Source organism: Bubalus bubalis, chromosome 3, assembly GCF_019923935.1.
Source record: "Bubalus bubalis isolate 160015118507 breed Murrah chromosome 3, NDDB_SH_1, whole genome shotgun sequence".
Lineage (NCBI taxonomy): Eukaryota > Metazoa > Chordata > Mammalia > Artiodactyla > Bovidae > Bubalus > Bubalus bubalis.
In genome coordinates, this window is record NC_059159.1 from 118589981 (window position 1) to 118608776 (window position 18796).

Consider the following 18796-nt stretch of genomic DNA (forward strand, 5'->3'; position numbering starts at 1 on the left):
CACCATGTACTGTAGCCCACCAGGCTCCTCTGTCCATATAATTCTCCAGGCCAGAATACTGGAGTAGTTAGCCGTTCCCTTCTCCAGGGGATCTTCCCAACCCAGGGATTGAACCTGGGTCTCCTGCATTGCAGGCAGACACTTTACCATCTGAGTCACCATGGAAATCCTCGGCACACAAAAGTGCAGGATTGAACACATAGATCCCAAGAGGAACAAAATACATAACAGGCTAGATATGATACCATGGTACAAATAGGAGTTGGCAAACTTTTTCTGTTTAGAGCCAGATACTAAATATTTTAGGACATACAGTCTTTGTCCCAACTGTTCAACTCTGCAGTTGTAGCACAAAAGCTACCATAGACTATATGTAAATGAATAAGCATGGCTATGTTCAAGTAAGCCTAATTTACGGACATTGAATTTTTAATTTCATATAACACTTACATGTTATAAAATATACTTCTTTTGATCTTTTCAACCACTTAAAAAGGTAAAAGTCTATTCTTAGCTGGTGGGCCATACAAAAGCAGATGGCTAGCCAGATTTGGCCTGCAGGCTGTTGTTTGCCAACCTCTGATAATAACAAAACAGCCAAATTGGGGGCTTTTGAAATATGAATGAGTCTTTAATATGTTAATTTTTGTAAATTACTATCAGCTAAAATTTTTGTATTTTGAATGTTGTTTTATTGCTTTCAGTCATAGGCTGTAATTCAAACTAGCTCAGTGAAATTTTACTGAACCTTAATTTAAGAAATAGGGAGGGCAAGCTTTAATATAATTTGTGAGATTTATTTTATCCATATTATTTGAACACATTCCTTTTTTTAGGTTGAAATGTTACCTTGCAATGATATTTGCATTCTTCATTAATTTGATAATTATATATAGTACTTGCAGTTTCCTATCAATGTTCCAGTCATAATCATCATTTTATAGATTTTGCAATTATTCTCTAAAATAATAGTTGTATTTTATATACAAATGAAGTGGTCAATAGTTAATTTATTCAAGATTTCATAGCTAGACAATCCAATTGAAAGCATGATTTTTTTAAAATACTCTATTTCATTGATTCAGATATGTTTTCCTTTAGTAAAACACAGGAAAACTTGGTTTTCATATGGGGTCAAATTCTGAATTGATTGTTGTTGCTGTTCAGTCTCTAAGTCATGTCCAACTCTCTGCAACCCCATGGACTGCAGCACGCCAGGCATCTCTGTCCTTCACTATCTCCCTGAGTTTGCTCAAACTCATGTCCATTGAGTCAGTGATGCCATCCAACCATCTCATCCTGTGTCGCCTCCTTCTCCTTTTGCCCTCAGCATCAGGGTCTTTTCCAGTGAGTCAGCTCTTCACATCAGGTGGCCAAAGTATTGATAGTGAATTGATAGTGAGGGCTAATCTTGTATTCTTTCATCAACCTTTTTATTTTGAGGAAATGTTTTTGTAGAATTTATATGAAAATTTAAAAATAGTGAAAAACAGAGAACTAAACATTCAAAAAAGAGATAAATACAGAGTTATTTTAAGGCCATAATGAAGTACAGAAATCACTGTATGACTATTTCCAAGGTCAACAGTTTTTAACAATCACATCCCTATTTAATTCAATCACAATATTTTGAAGGATCTTAGTACATTTAATAAAAACTGGAAGTGCATTCATTTATTCAATCAATCATTAAATATTTATTAAGCATCTGCATATGCCAAACAATATGTTCTGCTTAGAAATGCAGAGAAAGTGTTGGAGAAAGACATATCCTCCTTTCTGTCCTCAGTCTCATCAAAGACAAAAATTTATTAAACGAGCAAACGTATCTTTCTTTTTTTTTTTTTTTTTTTTGGCTGTGAGGGTCTTAGTTGCAGTATGAGGGATCTTTGATCATATTTATAGCATGTGGTATTTTTAGTTGCAGCATGCAAACTCTTAGTTGTGTTAAAAATGCATGCTGTTAAAAAAAGATAAAGGATTCCACAGATTTGTAAAATAGTGTCCATTTTAGGATGGAAAGTCAGGGAAGACTTTTGAAATGAAACAGAATCCCATGAACAGACGAGCCTGGCAGGCTACAGTCCATAGGGTTGCACAGAGTCAGACATGACGGAAGCGATTTAGCATGCACACGCATAGCATGGCAAAGCTAGTGACATGAAGAGCAGGGGCCAGAACTCTCATAGCCCTGAGACTGGAGAGCATTTGGTACTGTCTCATGCCTGCATGCAGCAGATGGGTAGCAGCCCAAACTCACACTGTGGTGACAGGCAGGGGGAAGACCATGTAGATGGAGACAGCATGCAGAGACTTTTGGCCTTTATTCTAGGAGTCATGAAAGTTTTAAGCAATGGAATGAAATGATCTGATCTTATCATGTGGAGACTAGAATCCAATGGAAACAGAAGTGACCTGGGGAGTCCAGTGAAAAGGGCACTGAATGCTGATAACATTTTAAGCTAAGATGGTTGCTGAAGAGAGAAAGAGAAGTAGACAGACATTAATAATACCACGGATGGCCCTTCAAGGGATATACTAAGTGAATTAAGATGGAGTAGTGTCATCTGCGTATCTGAGGTTATTGATATTTCTCCCAGCAATCTTGATTCCAGCTTGTGCTTCATCCAGCCCAGTGTTTCTCATGATGTACTCTGCATATAAGTTAAATAAGCAGGGTGACAATATACAGCCTTGATGTACTCCTTTTCCTATTTGGAACCAGTCTGTTGTTCCATGTCCAGTTCTAACTGTTGCTTCCTGACCTGTATACAGATTTCTCAGGAGGCAGGTCAGGTGGTCTGGTATTCCCATCTCTTTCAGAATTTTCCACAGTTTGTTGTGATCCACACAGTCAGAGGCTTCGGTGCAGTCAATAAAGCAGAAGTAGATCCTTTTTTGGAATTCTCTTGCTTTTCCAATGATCCAACAGATGTTGGCAATTTGATCTCTGCTTCCTCTGCCTTTTCCAAATCCAGCTTGAACATCTGGAAGTTGACGGTTCATATACTATTGAAGCCTGGCTTGGAGAATTTTAACCATTACTTGACTAGCATGTGAGATGAGTGCAATTATGCAATAGTTTAACATTCTTTGGCATTGCCTTTCTTTGGGACTTCCCTGGTGGCTCAGATGGTAAAGTGTCTGTCTACAATGCGGGAGACCTGGGTTCAATCCCTCATTTGGGAAGATCCCCTAGAGAAGGAAATGGCAATCCACTCCAGTACTATTGCCTGGAAAATCCCATGGACAGAGGAGCCTGATAGGCTACAGTCCATGGGGTCGCAAAGAGTTGGACACGACTGAGCGACTTCACTTTTCTTTGGGACTGGAATGAAAACTGACTTTTTCCAGTCCTGTGCCCACTGCTGAGTTTTCCAAATTTGCTGACATATTGAGTGCAGCACTTTCACAGCATGATCTTTTAGGATTTGAAATAGCTCAACCGGAATTCCATCACCTACACTAGCTTTGTTCGTAGTGATCCTTCCTAAGGCCCATTTGACTTCACATTCCAGGATGTCTGGCTCTAGGTGAGTGATCACACCATTGTGGTTATCTGGATCATGAAGATCTTTTCTATATAGTTCTCCTGTGTATTCTTGCCACCACTCTTAGTATCTTCTGTTTCTGTTAGGTCCCTACCATTTCTGTCCTTTATTGTGCCCATCTTTGCATGAAAAGTTCCATTGGTATCTCTAATTTTCTTGGAGAGATCTCTAGTCTTTCCATTCTGTTGTTTTCCTTTCTTTGCATTGATCGCTGAGGAAGGCTTTCTTATCTCTCCTTGCTGTTCTTCAGAACTTCACATTCAAATGGCTGTATCTTTCCTTTTCTCCTTTGCCTTTAGCTTCTCTTCTTTGCTCAGCTGTTTGTTGTACACATACATGTATATATTGTCTTTTGAAGTTCTCTTCCCATTTACAGGTTATTACAGGATACAGAGCAGAGTTCCCTCTGCTACACAGTCTTTGGCTCTTACCTGTTTTAAACACAGTAGTGTGTACATCAACCAACCCTCCCCCATCGTAACCATAAATTTGTTCTCTACATCTGTGAATCTGTTTTGTGAGTTCACTTCTATCATATTTCTAGATTCCCATATAAGTTATATGATAATTGGTTTTCTCTGTCTCACTTCACTTAGTATGGTAATCTTCAGGTCTATCCATGTTGCTGCAAATGGCATTATTTTTGGGTTTTTATGCCTGAGTAATATTTCATTGTAGACATGTTCCATATCTTCTTCATCCATTCCTCTGATGATGGATGGTTAGGTTTCTTCCATGTCTTGGCTTCTGTAATTAGGGCTACAGTGAACATTGGGGTGCATGTGTCTTTTCAAACTATGGTTTTCTCCAGCTAATGCCCAGGATTGGTATTGCTGAACCATATGGTAGTTCTTATGTTTTTAAGCAACTTCCATACTGTTCTTCATAGTTGGTGTATCAATTTACATTCCCACCAACAGTGTAGGAGGATTCTCTTTTCTCCACACCCTCTCCAGCATTTATTATTTGTAGACTTTTTTCTAATTAATTTTTATTGGAGTACAGTTACTTTACAATGTTAGTGTATACTATATAACAAAATGAATCAGCCATTCATATACAATATATGCCCTCCCTTTTGGACTTCCTTCGCATTTAGGTCACCATGGTGCTTTAAGTAGAGTTCCCTATGCTATACAGTAGGTTCTCATTAGTTATCTATTTTATACACAGTATCAATAGTGTTGGGCACTTTGGACAGAGGAGCCTGGCAGGCTATAGTTCATGGGGTTGCAGAGAGTCAGACATAACTGAGCAGTGAACACTTTCTTTCACTTTTATCTATAGTGTATATGTTTCAATCCCAATGTCCCAATTCCTCCCACTCCCTGCTTACCCCTTGGTATCCATATATTTGTTTTCTGTATCTGTGTCTCTATTTCTGCTTTGCAAATAAGATCATCTATACCATTTTTTTCTAGATTCCACATATAAACATTAATCTATGATGTTTTTCTCTTTCCGACTTTCTTCACTCTGTATGACAGTCTCTAGGTCCATGACCTGATTTTAACCTCTATAAATGACCTGATTTTGTTCCTTTTTATGGTTAATATCCCATTGTATATATGTGCCACATCTTCTTTATCCTCTGTTGATGGACATTTAGGTTGCTTCCCTGTCCTGGCGATTGTAAATAGTGCTGAAGTGAACACTGGGGTGCTTGTAATTTTTTTGAATTATGGCTTCTCTGGGAAAAAGATTACAAGTACCCCAGTGTTCACTTCAGCACTATTTACAATAGCTATATACCAAGCAATCCCACTCCTGGAACCTCCATACTATTTTCCATAGTGGCTGCACCAGCTTACGTGCCCACCAATAGTGCATGAGGGTTCCCCTTTCTCCACATCCTCTCTGGCATTTATTGTCTGTAGATTTTTTTGATGATGTCCATTCCGACTGGTGTGAGGTGATACTTCATTATAGTTTTGATTTGCATTTCTCTAATACATAGCAGTGTTGAATACAGTTCCATGTGCTTTGTGGCCACCTGTATGTCTTCTTTGGAGAAATGTCTGTTTAGGTCTTCTGCCCATTTTTTGATAGGGTGGTTTATGTTTTTTACCTAGAACTGCATGAGCTGTTTGTATATTTTGAAGTCTCTGCTTTTCCCCCTGGGAAAGGCCTTGTGTATGCCGAAGAGTAGAATCTCTGTTTCCCCCAGTTCTGTGGAGTTCTGCACTAAAGCCCAACTGCTCTGAGGGACTCCTCCTCCTAACAGCAGACTGCCCAGCTGTGCAGCCTGACCTGGGGCTCAGAGCTTTCACGCTTGTGTGAGAACCTCTGCACCATAATTATTTTCCAGTTTGTGGGTCACCCACCTGGTGGGTATGAGATTTGATTATATCGCATATGATCCCCTCTTACCATTTCCTTGTGACATTTTCTTTGTCTTTAGATGTAGAATATCTGTTTTGGTAGCTTCCAATCTTCTCTATCAGTGGTTGCTCAGCAATTACTTGCGATCTTGGTGTTTTTGTGAGAGGAAGTAAGCTCGTCTTACTCTGCGATCTTGTCCAGAATCAAGGGGCTGATTGGAGTTTGGGTGCTTACTGCCTCTCCTCAGTGTCGTGCAGGTGCAGAGACCCTTGTGTGCTCCTGGGATGGTGGGGGCAGCATTTGGCGCTTGGGTTTTTTAGTGGCACAGACTCGTTCCCTGCCACCCCAGAGCTCCTGTTGTTTACTCAGTAGGTCCCACTGTTTTGTGACCCCATTGTAGCCTGTCATGCTCTTCTGTCCATGGGATTTCCTTGGCAAGAATCCTGGAGTGGGTTGCTATATCCTTCTCCAGGGGATCTTCCCAACCCAGGGATAGAACCCACATCTCCTGAACTGGTAGGCAGATTCCTTATTGCGGAGCCACCAGGGAAGCCCTGTAAATGGTATTGTTTTTACCCAAAAGTGCTCACAGGGAGATAAGCTTTTATGGTGGTGCTGCCCCTCTCCTTGTGCAGCCCCCCAGTAATGGCACCCTGCCTTTCTCGTGGGCCCACCCAGGATGTTTCTGAGTACATCCTCTGTTACTACAGTCCAACTTCTTCACCCTGGGGAGGGAAGGGCAACAGTGCTGACTTTCCCTGTTTTAACTCCTGCAAACCCACTGCCATACTTCTTTCCCAGACGCTGAAGCCCCGCTCACTCCTCCACCCAGGTCAATCTCCCTGCCCGTGAAGGGGCTTCTCAGGGTGTGGAAAGCCCACACAGTTTCCTCCTCCACAGTTTCCTCTCTGGGGCACAAGTCCTGTCCCAATTCCTATTTTCTTTTTGTCCTACCTGATTTTTTGGAGGTTTTCTTGCCCTTTTGGAAGTCTGAGATCTTCTTCTAGCATTCAGTGGATGTTCTGTGTGAACAGTTCCACTTGTAGATGTATTATAATGATTTTGTAGGAGATGTGAGGTCCACATGCTATTCCTTTACCATCTTGATCTCATCCCCATGAATTCTTTATTTAAAAAAATTCAAAATCTAAAGATTATATAAACTCAAATGAATGAGTGAATGGAAATCACATTTAATAACTGAGAAAAATATAGACATAGTTTGGGCAAACAAGACTATTTGGTGAGGATTTGAGCTTGGTATTAGAAGGGCTTGAGAGTGAAAGAAGTGAAGATTAAGAATTGTACCCATAATGAAACCATCTGATTTACAAAATTATTTACTTATCATCACTGGAAGTGTTTTTGCAGAAACTGGTGATTTTCAGAAACCGGTTTACAAAGTGTTCCTAAACTGGTTGGAGACTGAGACAACCTAAACAGCATCTAAGGATTTTCCTAGCTGAAGGCTCTGTGATTTATTTCCTAGGACTGAATCATTCCCATTACTACTACTACTAAGTCACTTCAGTCATGTCCGACTCTGTGCGACCCCATAGATGGCAGCCCACCAGGCTCCCCCGTCCCTGGGATTCTCCAGGCAAGAACACTGGAGTGGGTTGTCATTTCCTTCTCCAATGCATGAAAGTAAAAAGTGAAAGTGAAGTTGCTCAGTCGTGAGCAACTCACTCAGAAAGTGAAGACCCTCAGCCACCCCATGGACTGCAGCCTTCCAGGCTCCTCCATCCATGGGATTTTCCAGGCAAGAGTACTGGAGTGGGGTGCCATTGCCATCATTCCCATTAGACATAAGTAAAAAATAAATATTATTTTTCAAATTTAATAGTCTTTTTATTAATTTTATTTTATTATTTTTATATAGCAATGATTTTATTTTATTTATTTATTTATTTTTTTTTACTTTATAATATTGTATTGGCTTTGCCATATATCTTTGAAAGCAGGTAATGTGGGTAATCTACTTGCCTTCATGGCAGCATTTCTTAAAACCATTTCCAAATATCCCAATAGAGGTAGGTAATATCTTTAAGTTCTAGAGGTTTTCAGGCTCCAAACCACCATGGGAACACATTGGTAAAAGCAAAATCAGATGCAAAACAAAAAGTTCAGATACTGGGCTATTTAGTTTGATATGCAATACATGTTGACCCAACTAAGACTCTGAAGTTATCACAAACTTATAATCAAAGATGTATATCTATATTAGATAGTTTACCATGAAAACCACTTCTTCTCCATTCCAGTTCCCTGAAAACACTATGCTCAGAGGCTCAGGTACAGGTGAATGCTGCTATTTGTCACTTATGCCCCCTGTCTGCAGTGGGTGGCCGATCCCTTCACATTTTCCAGTGAGTGGTTAGGAAAAGATTTTCAAAATGCTCTTTGCTTTACCACCATTTTACAAACAATTACAGTGGGAGCACATGGGACAGAGTTTCCAGGACACCATTTCACAGATACCTCCAGTTGCTGGTACAAGAGGTATTGTTTTCTGTCTCCCCTCACTGTGGGACTCCAGCTTTTGTGCCAGTATGGATGGCTCTTGCTCTGAGAATCAGGATACCCAGAATGCTCCCACTTACTCTGGTTGCTGGCCTCCACCGGGTGGTAAAACACCTAAATTGTTAAGCACATTATGCTGAACATCTTCCTATTTCAACCTTTTTTGTTTGTTTGTTTTGTTTTTGTGTTTTATTCTAATATAAACTAGAGGGAAAGAAGTGTAGAAGGCAAAGAATTGTAGTATGTGTTTCAAAGCCCTTAGCTCTTCACTTAAGCATTTCTTAGCACTTAGCATGGAAAAAAGTTACTTTCACAAGTCCTAGTCATGGCAGTCAGAGAAAAAAAAATCAAAGGAATCCACATTGGGAAAAAAGTAAAAGTGTCACTCTGCAGATGACATGATATTATACATAGAAAATCCTAAATATGCTACCAGAAACCTATTGAGCTCATCAAGGAATTTGGTAATGTTGCAGGATACAAAATTAATATACAGAAATCTCTTGCATTCCTATATACTAACAATGAAAAATCAGAAAGAGACGTTAAGGAAGCAATTCCATTCACCATTTCAACAAAATAATAAAATAGGAATAAACCTACCTGCTGGAGAAGGCAATGGCACCCCACTCCAGTACTCTTGCCTGGAGAGTCCCATGGACAGAGGAGCCTGGTGGGCTGCAGTCCATGGGGTTGCTAAGAGTCGGACACGACTGAGCGACTTCACTTTCACTTTTCACTTTCATGCATTGGAGAAGGAAATGGCAACCCACTCCAGTGTTCTTGCCTGGAGAATCCCAGGGACAGGGGAGCCTGGTGGGCTGCCATCTATGGGGTCACACAGAGTCGGACACGACTGAAGCGACTTAGCAGCAAACCTACCTGCAAGGAGATCAAACCAGTCAATCCTAAAGGAAATCAGTCCTGAATATTCATTGGAAGGACTGATGCTGAAGCTGAAGCTCCAATACCTTGGCTACCCTGATGCAAAGAACGTGACTCCTTGGAAAAGACCCTGATGCTGGGAAAGACTGAAGGCAGGACAAGGGGACAACAGAGAATAAGATGGTTGAATGGCATCACCAATTCAATGGACAGGCATTTGAGCAAGTTCCAGGAGTTGATGATGGACAGGGAAGCCTGGTGTGCATGGGGTCGCAAAGAGTTGAACATGACTGAGTGGCTGAACTGAAACCTACCTATGGAGGAAATGATCTATACTATGAAAATTATGTGATGCTGGGATGAAAAAAATTGCAGATGACACAAATCAATGGAAAGATACACTATATTCTTGGATTGGAAGAGTCAGTTTGGCAAAACAAGTACACTACCCACGGCAATCTACGAATTGAATGCAATTCTTGTCAAATTACCAATGGCAAGTTTTTGCAGATCTAGAGCAATTAAATCTTGAATGTTTTATGGAGACACTAAATATTCCAGATAGCTAACTCAGTCTTGAAAAAGAAAAAATAAATAACTGGAGGAATGAGGCTTTCTGGCTTTGTAATCAAAACCAGTATGGTACTAGCACAGAGACAGACTTATAGATCAGTGGAACAGGACAGAAAGCCCAGAAATAAATCTGTGCACCTATGGTCAGTTAATCTATGCCAAAGGAGACACGGCTATATAATGGAGAAAAGACAGTCTCTTCAATAAGTGGTGCTGGGAAAACTGGTCAGCTACGTGTAAAAGAATGAAATTAGGACATTCTCTAAACACTATATGCAAAAATAAACTTAAATGGATTAAAGATCTAAATATAAGACTGATACTGTAAACTCTTAGAGGAAAACATAAACAGGACATTCCTTGACCTAAATCTCAATAATTGACTTTTTGGATCCATCTCCCAATAATAGAAATAAAAATAATAAACAAATGGGACCTAATTAAACTCAAAAGCTTTCTGCACAAAAAAGGAAACCATAAACAACATGAAAAGATAACATACAGACTGAGGGGAAACATTTGCAAATGATACAACCACACAGCATTAATCTCCAAAATATATAAACAGCTCTTGCAACTCAATATAAAAAAACCAAGCCAAGTGAAAAATGGGCAGAAGCTCTAATAGACATTTCTCCAAAGAAGACATATGGATGTCCACAAAGCACATGGAAAGATGCTCAACATAGCTATGTATTAGAGAAATGCAAATCAAAACTACAGTGAGGTATCACTTCATACCAGTCAGAAAGGCCAACACAAAAATCTAAAAATAATAAAAGCATGGGAGGGTGAGGAGAAAAGGGAACCCACCTACGCTGTTAGTGGGAATGTAAATTACTGAAGACATCATGGGGTTTCCTTTAAAACTAAAAACAGTGCTACCATATGACCTCGCTGTCCCACTCCTGGGCATATATTCACAGAAAATCATAACTTAAAAGATACATACACCCTAGTGCTCACTTCAGCACTGTTTAGAATAGCCAAGACATGGAAGCCAGAGAAGGCAATGGCACCCCACTCCAGTACTCTTGCCTGGAAAATCCCATGGATGGAGAAGCCTGGTAGGCTGTAGTCCCTGGGGTCATGAAGAGTCGGACACGACTGAGCGACTTCACTTTCATTTTTCTCTTTCATGCATTGGAGAAGGAAATGGCAACCCACTCCAGTATTCTTGCCTGGAGAATCCCAGGGACGGGGGAGCCTGGTGGGCTGCCGTCTATGGGATCGCACAGAGTCAGACATGACTGAAGCAACTTAGCGGTAGCAGAAGCAGACATGGAAGCATCCTAGTTGTCCATCGACAGCTGAATGGATAAAGAAAATGTGGTGTGTATATACACACACATACACAAAATGTGGTATTACTCAGCCATTATTAAAAAATGAAATAATGCCATTTGCAGCAACATGGATGGACATAGAGATTATCTTACTAGGTGAACTAAGACAGAGAAAGACAAATATCATATGATATCACTTATATGTGAGTCAAAACAAATGATACAAATGAACTTATTTACAAGACAGAAGCATAACAGACATAGAAGACAAACATGTTTACAAAAGGGAAAACATGGGAGGAAGTGATAAATTAGGAGATTGGGGTTAACATACACACACTACTATATATAAAATAACCAACAAGGACCTACTGTATAGCACAGGAAACACTACTCAACATTCTGTAATAACCTATATTGGAAAAGAATCTGAAAAAGAATGAATATATATATATATATATATATATATATATATATAAAATTGGACCACTTTTGCTTTATACCTGGTACTAATACAACATTTGAAATCAACTATATTCCAGTATAAAATAAAAATCTTTAAAAACTGTGGGGAAAAATAGATATATATGTGACTTATATGTCTGTTGAATAGTGGTCTATAATATTGACTGACTCACTCTCCATCTCTTTCTCATTCTACCCTCTCTTCCCCTTATACCCCTGATGAAACATTTTAAGAGAGTTAATTATCCTAAATATATTACTACTATAATGATAGTAAAAATAAAAGTAGAAAAATCAAAAGCCAAAAGGAATATAAAAAATATCCAACAACTAAGATAATTTAATTACTGTGTTGATACATTAAGTTTAAGAATTGAAGTTCTTTGGAGCCTGGGCACAGAAGTAGGATGAATTATAAAATCCATCGATTGATTTACTCATTCAGTATTATTTACTGTATCATTACCATGCATTAGGCTGAGCGGATTTCTGAATACATTCCAGTTGACAGTTTGCTTTCACCATTTATAGATTCTGCTTATGGTCCTTTTATTCTTCAGCTGAGGCCTCAAGCTGCCTGTGGAAAGGTGAGGAAATAAAAGAGACACTTTCTCACACTAATTCATCAATTTGGTAATAATATCCAGATGGTGAAGCTCTGGCCAAGGAATAGTTTGAGAAATATGGTTGGAAGCTTATTCAATACTAGGAAGTACATTGCAGAAGCATTGATACTTTAAAACCTGTAATTTACGACTTGGGCCCCAAATCAGTAATCCCTGAGTATGACCCTGATATGTTCCCATCTGTAGCAATCACTGGAACATATTTTCAATATATTGAGCATTTGACTCACCCAAAGACAGCTGAAACACCTTGTCTTGGAATGATAGGCAATTCACTTACCTCCAAGCCCCGGTCTTTCCATTCTTAAAATGGTAATAACAATATTTACCTTTCCAGGAAGTTGACAAATTTGAGATAATATAGATAAATGCATTCATACAGAGTGGCTGATACATAGCTGGTTTATAATAATAATTATCCCCATTTTAAAGGTAGGAAAAAAAAGTTATTTGCCTGAGAGAACATTCCTAAAAAGTGGCAGAGACAGAACTTTAGGTGCGCTGTCTGGCCCCAAATTGGTGCCATGTTGTCCCCAAGGGAAATCATTAAGTTTTTTGAATGAGGGAATGATAAATCAGTCTGACAGTGACATATAGAGTAGATTATAGTAGGGGAAAATGTGGTGATAGGAAAATCTGTTATTAGACTATTTCAGTAGAACAGATTAGCATTCATCTGACTCTGACCTAAGAGTTTGGAGTAAACACAGACAGAAGGGGAAGAAAGCTAAAGGTTACAAATGTGAAGTTTCAAAGATTTGGCAATGACATGTGTTGTGGGAAGAGAAAAGTCAAAGAGAAAAGGAAGTAGATGCCCTGGGTAATCAGGAGCGTGAACAAGCCAAATACAACAAGAACAAAGTCAAGAAGAGAAGTTTATTTGAGACCCTGGAGAAAGGTGATGAACATTATTTGAGGATATGTTGTCTGGGGTGTCAGAGGGACAATTTGATGGGAATATAAAACTTGGGGCTTCCCTGGTGGCTCAGAGGTTAAAGCGTCTGCCTGCAATGCGGGAAACCTCGGTTCGATCCTTGGGTCGGGAAGATCCCCTGGAGAAGGAAATGGCAACCCACTCCAGTATTCTTGCCTGGAGAATTCCATGGATGGAGGAACTTGGTGGGCTACAGTCCACGGGGTCGCAAAGAGTCCAACACGACTGAGTGACTTGACTTCATTTCACATAAAACTTGGAGTTAGTGAGGTCTCTGAACTTAGGCACATTGTTGTTATTCGGCAGGTAGGGAGGTAAGTAGCTGGGTGTTTACATGGCAAACAAGCTTTTTATTTGAATTTGATTATTATGGGGCATTATGTGGCTTTGGAAGGAATTATGCTAAAGCTGAAACTCCAATACTTTGGCCACCTCATGCAAAGAGTTGACTCATTGGAAAAGACTCTGATGCTGGGAGGGATTGAGGGCAGGAGGAGAAGGGGACGACAGAGGATGAGATGGCTGGATGGCATCACTGACTCAATGGACGTGAGTTTAAGTGAACTCCGGGAGTTGGTGTTGGTGATGGACAGGGAGGCCTGGAGTGCTGCGATTCATGGGGTCACAAAGAGTCAGACACGACTGAGCAACTGAACTGAACTAAACTGATGTGGCTGATAGAGATTATGGTACACTGTTCCACCCAATCAACCCTTTAATGCCATTAATCTCTATAAGTCACAAGCAAGGTGTGCAGTCATCTATAAACTGTAATAATTGAAAGGTGATAATAATCATCATCTATAAAGTGTAATAATCATGAAAATACTTTAGATTATAAAAGGAAAGTACCAAGATACAAGTTTTCTTAAATAAAACTTTGGGATACTCAAAATTTCCACCTATGAATATTTCTTCCATATATTTTTTTTCCTTTGCCTACCTGGTTGCCAATCAAAACATCTGTCTTTAGGATTCAGTTTAGCCACATTTCTTTCTTTTTTTCTTTATAAGTCTTAAAAGTTTTGGCCCTCTTTCCCCTGATTAGTTTCCAAAATAACAGTGAGAAATGAAATTATAGTATACTTCTTTCTAGTCCCTGCTAAATCCATTAAGGAAAGATAGTGTAGAATAGGAATCTGGTACAACTGTTGAATTTCCTTGAACCTCATCAGCTGTTCATTGTTAAAGGACAAGAAAAGCTCATCTCTCTGCCACATGAGTGTGTTGCATTTATTTCTATTTTGTGTCCACAACACCTTTTCCTTTGTTCAACCTCCCCTGCCTACACTGCATACAACTCAGTAAGACGATCAGTTGTGGATGCCAAATTCTATAATGTGGTTTACAAAGAATGTCTTTTTCTCCTCCTCCTCTATACTGTCTCTTCACTAAACCTAACTTTGAGGTGTTTTTGCTGACTCTGAAGTGTCCAGATCACTATATTTGTATATGGTTTAGCTAACTTTGGGAATGAACCTCTTTCTTCCAACTTTTGTATGACAATAAGGCATCTGAAAAATATGGAAGGAAAGCAGACAGATGGTATTCTTCTTACTGCTAACAGTTTTTAACAGACCACCATCCTATATTGGTAGCCTAAAATCTTCAAATGTTTTTGTCTTTTGCCCCTGTTTTCTTACAGTGAATAATTTTTAAGTCTTCATACAATGAAGGTACTATTCTAAGCATCTAAAAATTTTCAATGCATCTTCTAAAATTTTTACTCTATAAGCTGGTTTTGTGTATTATTTATACCTTTTAAAATTAATGTTCTGATGATAGAAAATAAGGACTCTTAATAGCTTAGGAGCCCTCATTCTTGTTTAGGCTATAACTTTAATCCTATCTCAGTGGGCACTCCTAAATATGACAGAATGCTATATAATTGTTATAAGTTTTCCTTATCGCTCACCTATTGTTGTTTACGGGCTTCCCTCATAGCTCAGTTGGTTAAGAATCAGCTTGCAATGCCGGAGACCCTGGTTAGATTCCTGCATTGGGAAGATCCACTGGAGAAGGGATAGGCTACCCACTCCAGTATTCTTGCACTTTCTTTGTGGCTCAGCTAGTAAAGAATTTGCCTGCAATGTGTGAGACCTGGGTTTAATCCCTGGGTTGGGGAGATCCCTGGAGAAGGGAAAGGCCACCCTCTCCAATATTCTGGCCTGGAGAAATCCATGGACTGTATAAGTCCATGGGATTGCAAAGAGTTGAACAAAATATTCCTCATGTTGTGGTAGCTCAGCTTGAGTTCCTGATTTTTAAAAGTAAGATCAACCAGTCACCATCCTTTACTGGTAGCCACAATCTTAAATGTTTGTCTTTTTTTTTTTTTTTCGTCTGTTTCCCTACAAGGAATAAAAATCACAAATGAAGGTAACTTGAGAAATGACTCATCTAGTAATTACAAGAGATCCATGTTATCTTTATTATGAAACTACTGATACTGGAATTGATAGAGTTTTGCCTATTCTCACTTCCCAAGCCACATCACTGAGATATCAGAGGATGCCTCTGTAATGCCATCTGTCAATCCTCGGAGACATCACCAAATAGGGTTGATGCAGGCCTAAGAGTTTAGGGCTAGAATGAGGGAAAATTCATGGAAACCTATTTTTCTTCATTTTAGCTCCCATATTTTTAAGCTCAGGAAGCTTTAAAAGACATTTAAGAAAAAATGACACCATGCAAAATGAAAATGAGAAATTCTGGCCAAAGTTGCTCACACTGAAATCGGTAAGTTGTCACACAGATGGGAACATTTTCTCATTGGACACTGTCTTCCATTTTGTTTCTCTCTTAACCATTTCTGGCTACTTTCAGTTGACAATCTATTTACACCACTTCTGATAAGCTTAAAGGCCTGAAGACTGTATCAGGGAGACTGTTAGGAATTATGATGAGATTCTGGTGACTTTGCTATACTCCTGAGAGAGTTACACACACAGACATCACTTGAAGGAGAATTAAGGCACCACCTGGGCAAGGAAAATGATTATTGTGTTGGGCTATTTGGTAAAAGTTGGTTTATATCAGAGACTACTGGGGGGCTTTGTTTTTATCCTTATAGACCACCATACTTTCCACTTCTAGAATCTTAATCATGAGAGAAGAGTCAGGTTTCAGAGCAAGGCCTGGTATAAACTATGACTCAATTATAGTAGAACTAAAATGAGACCTATAGTAGAACTAAAATGAGGCCTTGATGGCCCTTGATGACCTATTTATTTATTGGATCTATTTATCCAGGATGTGGGGAACAGAAGGAAAAGAGAATGGGACCTACACTCAGGGTCTCTGAGACACTTCCTTATGACCACCAGATAGATTTGCAGCCCACACACTATCTGACAGTTTCTCCTTTCCTGGCTGGGGAGCAAAACTAGGCAAAGAGGTGAGCATATAATTAGATAGAAAGGAGCACAAATGTTTATTCTTCAACGTCTACCACTTTATAAAGATTGGCAAGAATACTGTTGCTGCTCTTAATCTCCAAAAATCTAGCTCACTATTAGCCTGCAAGATGACACACACTCTCTGACAAATATATTCTGACAAGAAAAATATCCCAGTATGAAATATTTTGAGTTTTAATTTTCTTTTGAAGAGAGATCAAAGGTATCATTATAACCAAAAAATATTAGTTAACAATGAGATAAACTAGTTGCAAAAATTATTCTGAAAAAAAAAAAAAAATTATTCTGATAGTGCTGCCATATAATCCAGCAATGCCATTGCTGGGCATATATCTGGGCCAAACTATAATTCAAAAAGATACGTACACCCCAGTGTTCATAGCAAGCATTATGTACAATAGTCAAGACATAGAAACAACCTAAATTTCCATTGACAGATGAATGGATGAAGAAAATATGGTACATACAGATAATACAACAGAATACTACTCAGCCATAAGAAAGGATAAAATAATGCCACTTGCAGCAACATGGATGGATGTATAGATCACACTAAGTGAAATAAGTCAGAAAGAGAAAGACAAATATCATATGCTATCATTTATATGTGGAATCGAAAGTATGACACAAATGAACTTATCTATGAAATGGAAACAGACTCGCAGACATAGAGAACAGACCTGTGGTTGCCATGGGGAGGGACAGGCTGGGAATTTTAAATTAGCGTATGCAAAGTAATACAGAATGGATAAACAAGGTTCTATGTATAGCCCAGGGAACTATATTGAGTGTCCTATAATAAATCGTAATGAAAATGATTTTCAAATAAATGATTCTCCACTTCTTTCACATCCACACCTTTTGAAATATTACTTGAAAGAAGCAAGTTCCATCAAGAAGTGGAATCTCCTCCCCTGCTCCTTAATTCTTGGCTGGCCACGTGACATCCTTGGACCAATAGTTTGCCTTGGAAGTCACAGCATATCAGTTCCAAGCCTAGGCCTCAAGAGGCCTTTCACATTTCCACTCAGTCTCCTGGAACTCTGCCACCCCTATGAAAACAAATCCCAGAGTAGACTGTTAGAGTGTGAGGGACCACTCTGAGAAGACCTGAGTCATTCCAAGTTAAGCCCAGACTAGCAAGCCCATAGCCAGCTCCACAGTTGATGAGCTGCAGGGCCAACTGAGATGGCTGAAACCTGAGTTCAGGTTTGTAGGCCATCCTGTGCTCTTGTTTCTTCTATCTTGTCTCACAAGAGTATTTATCCTCTGCTTCCTCGTCTGATTCATCTAAGTAAATCTGCCCTCTTTGTCCAGCCAGCACTCTGCTCTAATTGATTTCATCTGCTCTATCTCTTTAAGATCTGTTCATTGCTGAACCCCAAGCAGTGCCTGGCACACATAAATATTCATTAATTAATGAACAAATCAATTGCCTACAAAAAGACTTTCTTGACTATATAAAAAATAATTCTTCCTCCATAAACGTCATGATGCTTTTTGTTATTTGCTGCATGTAAAAATAAAAAGTAATCCAAACTATATGGTGAATGTGCAATTTTATATTGTTTTTTCAGAGTTAGTGTATTTTCAGGCATAAGATTTATTTTTAGATTTAAAACTCCATAGAACAGAGGTTAAATCTATTTAACCAACTTCAAACCATAGTCTGTAGTTTTAAAATTAGTAAATAGAAGCTTATTGATTACTTATTTCACCTAGATGATGATGACGAAATGATGGTTTAGTAAATCATTCTGCTTAGGAATTACCACAAGATAGAAGAGAGAGACTATCAAATATGATATCAGGAATTATAGATTTGGAAACAGACCAACATTTTGAGGGAACTAATCCTTACTTCTATATAAGATGCCATTTTTTTAAAATCTTTTGATCAATTTGATTTTTTTTCTCCATTCTCTGTCTACTGATTCAGTGTCAGAGTCCATTTAAAATTCCCTCCATCACGTGTGCATCATGAAGGAAACTGCATACCTCAGGAACCAATTAAAGTTTAACTTACCTCCTCCTGACCATCCCTCAGCAGCTGTTCCCAGAGAAGGCTGGAGGGAGCTCAAAGAAAAGCTGCCTTGGAACAGACTCACCTGGAACTCATGGACTCCTTTGAGCCTGCAGTGTCGGGCGCCCTGGTGTTTCTCTCTGAGCCGTGATTTCATTTAACTTGAGCGCGGCATTCTGAACAGGGTGC

The 18796-nt window shown here is 39.1% G+C and overlaps 1 long non-coding RNA gene across 1 annotated transcript in view; it reads right to left on the minus strand.

Moving 5' to 3' along the window:
- The window catches only part of LOC112583909, a 47720-nt gene that overhangs the window by 23502 nt on the left and 5422 nt on the right, over nucleotides 1-18796 (minus strand). Inside the window, exons 5-7 of the long non-coding RNA XR_006549970.2 lie at nucleotides 18693-18795; nucleotides 17443-17636; nucleotides 12072-12182 (exon numbers count right to left, since the gene is read on the minus strand). This is a non-coding gene — a long non-coding RNA (uncharacterized LOC112583909). The remainder of the gene's footprint in view (nucleotides 1-12071; nucleotides 12183-17442; nucleotides 17637-18692; nucleotide 18796) is intronic.